Source organism: Cupressus sempervirens, chromosome 5 (genome assembly GCF_028749045.1).
Source record: "Cupressus sempervirens isolate cs-2001-9-10 chromosome 5, ASM2874904v1, whole genome shotgun sequence".
Taxonomy (NCBI): Eukaryota; Viridiplantae; Streptophyta; class Pinopsida; order Cupressales; family Cupressaceae; genus Cupressus; species Cupressus sempervirens.
Window position 1 is genome coordinate 484,938,361 of NC_143122.1, and position 6,113 is coordinate 484,944,473.

At 33.8% G+C, this 6,113-nt stretch overlaps 1 pseudogene; it reads left to right on the forward strand.

Annotated features, from left to right (window-relative positions):
* LOC149556855 (U-box domain-containing protein 45-like) overlaps positions 1-4,672 on the forward strand; it is a 125,651-nt pseudogene extending 120,979 nt beyond the window's left edge.
* Positions 4,673-6,113: the final 1,441 nt, after the last annotated feature.

Below are 6,113 nucleotides of genomic sequence, written 5' to 3' on the forward strand. Positions count from 1 at the left end.
ATTCTACAATTATAAGAAAACCATCCAACATTCTTTCTAATGGCAGGCTTTGTTAGTATCAAGGGCATAATGAAGCACTTTGCAGTAATCACGAAGGAAATCTTCCAGTTTGCCATATACCAATTCAAACTTAGATATATCTTGTTGATCTAACAACATCCCATCATTAAAAGTGCCAGAAAGGCATGCAAACATTTGTAGATCAGTGTAAGATCCATAATACTAAAATGTACTTGTAATATGCACTTGGAGATGATGCATGGAACCTCTATCTGCAAGAGTCATTCTATGAAAATTCCTACAAAATAGCAAAGTTCCAAATACAAGTAAACAATAATGTGCTACTCATCTTGCATTCTATGCCTTCCCACACTTGAGATATTAATATCTTTAATTTATGAAATAGTAAATGCTACCACCAGAATCTCTTCAAATTCTCAAGCTACCAACTAATAGCTTGTATAATATTTTTGCACTTCAATTCTCATTCAGCCACCTCAAGCTACAAGAGCCTCTTCTAATATAAAAAGAATGTTGCCTTTAAAAAATTAAGTTATGCCTCTTAGAGCCTGATTCTATTCTAGGCTATGGCAGCCTCATGATCACATATCTGTATGCCATATAGATGTGTTAAAGAGACATCGTACTAAGACAACTATGTAGTCTACTACTCAAACCACAGTAAGGTCTCACAAACAAAATATTAGACTTTACTATTAGAGACTAAAATTTTACAGTAGAAAATCTGACAATTATACTTACAGTTTAATAATAGGATGAGCCACAACCACCTAAGTATCCACCACCCATGCCACAACTTGAATACAAAGATGAGTAAGAACCTCCACCAATCTAAATACAACAAGAACTAGTTAATATTGTTACAAAATTAAACAAATCAAAATAGAAAGATATCAAGTTACATACATCAGCACCACTAGACGACAAATAGTCAAACACATCACAACCTTTATTTTCACGTTGAGAAGATGCAGCATAGGAGATGAAAAAATAAAGGAATTAAGTCATTATTTATCTTCATCAAGCAATAGGCATACACATGATAGTTTCTAAACTGTAAATTGTGTTGTCTTCAATCAGAGGTTGATGTGGATTTTGTTTATGGATGCATAAAAATCATTACAACTACCAACAAGAGGAAAGGAGGAGCTCAAGTAGTTCATATATAGGCTTTCATCAACATCAAACACTTTATGTTGTATGCGTAAACCATTCAAAAGGACAGTCAACATGACATCTTCAAACTAGTCATCCTGTAAATTGTAAAGCAATAACCATCACAAGATTATCCATGATTAAATGGTGAAGGATCCTCAGCATGACATCTAGTATTGAGCAATCATTCCCAGATGAAGGAAAGTACTCATATTAGAGAATCACAACTATGGATAAATCATCATTTAGAACTATTTTCACTAGTAGCTAAGATATCAATCTACATCATACATGGAAGAAGTTGAAGAGTAGTCAATACACATCAACATCATGAGAAGAAGTGATTTGGTTAATGAACCAATTACTAAATCAATATGGAGTGCTACTTCTGCTGTCTTAATTACCTTAGACTAGGCAGATTCAATTCAATCTTAGCTTTTTTCTTAAAAGCAAGAATATCATTTCAAAAAAATGCTACTCGAGCTCAATGCATTAAATTTCTGGGGAGTTGTGACCTGAGCCTATGCTTGGATCCTTAAAGAGTTCAAAATAGTCGAAGAAACCATTTCCAGTGAATATAAATATTCAAGTTTGTAAGCACAAGAATCTTTTGATAACCCATGTAGATACTTTATCCTTCACTGCATGCTGCTGATAGAGTCAAAAACTGACAAATGCAACCATTCTCATACTGATCCCACCAATTTTTTGCTAGAAGACTATCATTTCAACCAAAGTTTCCTGTCCAGCTCACCACATCACAAACTCATCCTTCACAAGGAAATGTGAGCATGACATTGGTACTACAGAATGTTTGTTAAAAGAAAAATATTTGACCTGGATGGATAAGATAGGTTGGCTAATATGGCCAAGATCAGACATCACCAAATCAACTAATAAGACTATACTAAAACTAAGAATCTTAGGGAAAAAACATAACCTTGTAATCTCTTCTTTTAACATTGAAACCAAGAGGCCTTGCATGCTCCTCCATTTTTGTGATGATCTCAGTAGCTGGATCCTTGGACATGAAGTGTACAACCTATTTAACACTTTTCACAATACACATCAAAATCACTCATGTTTGAGACCTAAAAGACTCAGTAGCTTAAAATATTCAAGAAAGAAAGAACAGTTCTATGTGGGTATGGTATAGGTTATATTTCTTTATAGATTGGGTTGTATTTCTTAATAGATTTTTCTTTCAATAGTGATTTTTAGCATTTACTTCAATAATACCACGCCAAAAGAAAAATAACTTAGCCTTAAATAAAAAATTAAATTAACATTTTTCAAAATAGAGAAATTTTATGTTATGAATAAAATAATGTTGATGAATAAGTGAAATATTTTGGTAAATTCTATGCGTCGTAGTTTTCCTTTTGTTGGTAAGTCTATGTTTTAATTCTATTGTTCAAGTGGTTTGTTCCAATATATATTAAATGTGATCGGAAAGATAAATTTTAACTTTATCATAATGTGTTATACTTGTTCTTTTTAGAAAGTGCAGTCAAAATCCTATGCAATGGTATATTTTTTAGTATTTATTAATTTAATATATACCAAAGGTCATATTTTTGTGCAGATTACTAAAATTTTCAAGGAGCTCGAACAAGCAACATTTGCTCTTGAACCCACAGAAAAGGAAATCGGTAGGGATCTTATAACATTGTTGCAACAGGACAAGGATGTCAGTGGTCTAAATCATATATCAGAACTAGAAGCTTTCCATCAAGAAACTACAAGGTTGGGAATAGTATCTCCTAAAACAATTTCAATGGAGAAGAGAAGTTTGAGGAAGCAACTTGATAAATCTCATTGTGAGGATGACAAGAGAAAAGAATCAATTATTTCATACTTCCTACACATCCTAAGAAAATACAAGCATCTTTTCACAAATGAATGTATGGATGATGCCGATTCTCAGTACTCTAATCCATGTTCTCCTATAGTCAGCAATTCTTTGGATGAAGCTCATGTTAATAGCAGGAGGAGGGACCAGGATGATTCTAAAATCCAGTCATTCAAATTGGGTTCCAAGGAAACTCTTAGAAGTTCCATGGGAATGTTGCCAGCAGTTCCTGAAGAATTTAGATGTCCAATTTCCTTATAGTTAATGTCAAATCCTATGATCATTTGCTCTAGTCAAACATATGAAATAGTATGCATAGAGAAATGGTTCAGTGAGGGTAATGATACATGCCCAAAAACATAGCAAAAATTATCGTATCTTTTTGTCACTCCTAACTACTGTGTGAAGGGATTAATTGGGAGTTGGTGTGAGAAAAATGGTATAAGAGTTCTAGAACCACCTCCCCCAACTTATTTGCCTCTGATATACTAGAGATGGGAGTGGTCAGATTCCATGAAAAGTGTTGCTGATGGTCGATTGAAAAGAGTCAAGGTGGGATCATCAGACAATGACCAAGTTGCAAATTTTGGTGAGGGAGATGTTGGTGCTTTATCAACTTTAGATCATAACATCTCCTCTGAGTCCAAAATTTTATCTATACAAGGAAAATTGATACAAATTAGTGGTACAGACCCTTCTTTGACTTACAATATGCTGGACGCTCAAAATCTAGAAAAGAAAAGTACTAAAAAGTATGAAAGGTTGCTTGCAAACCTTAATTCATCAAGTTTAGGAGTACAGTGTGTAGCTGCATAGGAAGTTACATTATTGTGTAAGGATGATGGTGCTTGCTCTTATATGGGTGCCAATCATTTTATTTCTTCTCTTGTGAATTTCCTGCAGTCTTCTGTAGATGCACTAGATACGAAGGCTCACGAAGTAGGGGCATTGACACTTCTCAAAATAACTTGGAACAATAATAGGTAGACAATTTTAATCTGAAATATTGAAATAGTTTTTGGCATTTCATTCAACCATCTTTAGCAATCAATTGTTTAAATGTATTCATGTAATATCTACGAAAAATTTCTTACAGTGTTCTTGAAATTTTTATTTTGTAGGAACAAGGCATCAATTCTATCTTCAGGTGTAGTACCATTATTATTAAATCTTTTTGATTTAGAAGCAGCTAAAGTAGCATTGGCAGTTTTACTAGTGCTATCTAGTTGGGATGACAATAAGGAAAGCATTGGTTCCTTGGGAGCTATTCCTTGCCTAATTAAACTACTAAGCTCAAAGTCCTACCAATGTAGACAAGATGTTCTAAACTCATTATATTATTTATCCACAAATGCTGAAAACTAGTCTATAATGGTGTCAGCAGATGTCGTTTCCAAGATTGTTCATCTCCTCACTATTTTTGAAGTTGATTTTATAGAAATTTGCATTAGCATCTTATATAATCTAGCTACCATTGAAGATGGAAGAATAGCGATTGCCAATACTGATGGTTGCATCGTGACTATAGCAGAGTTGCTTGATACAGGCACCCCTAAGGAACAAGAACAATTAGTGGCTATACTCTCGTTGCTATGCACCAAGAGCTTTGACCATTGTCAACTGGTTTTAAGAGATGTACTTTGAAATGATGTACTTTGAAATCAACAAATGCCCTCTTATATTATTCAAACATTATTTTGTAGACTTGTAGGCAAATATCAACATGAGGCCAGAGTTGTAGATTTAAATATTGATTATTAGATAGGTTCAAGAGATACTAACCAGTGTCAGATGCCAAATAGATGATCACCATAGCAACATCCCATTTTTCTCCTTCTTTATAAAGAGGTTGGTTTTTCCGAAGATCACCTAGGAATTCCTTGGGTGAAAGTATGTCCATTCCAGGAATACCTTCAATTGGACCAAATGCAATACCATTTACACATATTCCATAATGCACAATAATTAATAAAGTCTATAATGCACAATAATTAATAAATATTTTACAGATTATGGCAAAACTTAATAAATTTCTTGTGCTACTCTTTTTTTAAAGGACTTACATCTAGGGTTTATAGCCACTTTATAAGTTATCATCATACAAAGGACTTAAATTGGATCCTCCATGGCATGGATCAGAAGGCACATTCCAATTAACCAAGAAGATTATGCCTACGATATTGTCATGTCCCATGAGAAAGAAGACAATGGAAACTGCGAGCAGAACAAGTAAATAGAAATCACCCTCAAAAAAGAAATCATTGAGTTCCAAAGGAAGCTTAAAGATCAATACAGTTTAGCATTACCAAATGAACTTCAAGATAAAATCTCAAAAGAAAACAGTCAAACCAGACCTTGTGTATAGCAAGAAAAGAAAATTATATTAATGTCCACAAGGGACTAGAGATAGAAAAAGTTAAAAAAAAGTTGTAGGAAGATGAAAAGCATAATTGTCTAAACTCGGAACTTTGAAGGTGTATTTATTATTGAAGTAATATGTTAAAAATTAAGACACATAAATCATTGATAAGTAGGAGATATTTTCCACATCAAGTCAAATTCTGATATTGCTATCAAGATTCAATAGTGTAGTTTTTGAGTCAAACTCATTGAACCATGATTCATGCATAGTAGTTCACACAGACTCATTTCTCATGAGAATGAATGAACACTTTGCACTCATTGCATTGAGGGAGTGCTCACAAAGATGAAGCACCACGACTTGCTCAAAGGCTCAACCATTCCAGTACTACTCCACCTCAAGAAGGCTTAACTATGGAGTTTCCTCCATGGTTTAAACCACTCTACTTGGAATCCCATTTGCAAAACCTACAACAAGTGTTGTGCCTTATGAACCATTCATTAGAAATTCGCTTGAGCTCATCAATAGATAAGCCTAAGATATTTTCCATAGTATCACGATTCAACTGTACATTTTTTGAGTCAAACCCATTGACCCATGAATATAATATATGACCCAAGAAAGAGGGTGCAATTGTAAATGTAATGGATTATACATCCTTTCCTCCTACTACCAGATGACTAAAGGTGCTTGTGTGCTAATTGTAACCCCTTTTCTTGTAGT